Source organism: Gorilla gorilla, chromosome 20 (genome assembly GCF_029281585.2).
Source record: "Gorilla gorilla gorilla isolate KB3781 chromosome 20, NHGRI_mGorGor1-v2.1_pri, whole genome shotgun sequence".
Lineage (NCBI taxonomy): Eukaryota > Metazoa > Chordata > Mammalia > Primates > Hominidae > Gorilla > Gorilla gorilla.
The window spans coordinates 63,882,306-63,882,577 of NC_073244.2; positions in this window are offsets into that span (position 1 = coordinate 63,882,306).

Consider the following 272-nt stretch of genomic DNA (forward strand, 5'->3'; position numbering starts at 1 on the left):
GAATGCAGTCATGCAGACCTGCACTAAATCAAGCAGCTGACCGACAACCACCCCCTCTCCTTGTTTTCTTTACTCAATAAATATGAAGTGCTATAGAAGCTCAGGGGCCTTGTTCACTAGAAGCAAGGAGCCCCCGACCCCTTCTTCCAAACATATTCTTTTGTGTTTGTCTTTATTCCCACATTCATCCTCCTTTGTTCAGTCCAGTAGGGTCCGTGGCACAGTTCAATTATAAGTTACGTAGCATTATACAAAGATTCGATGCAGATATT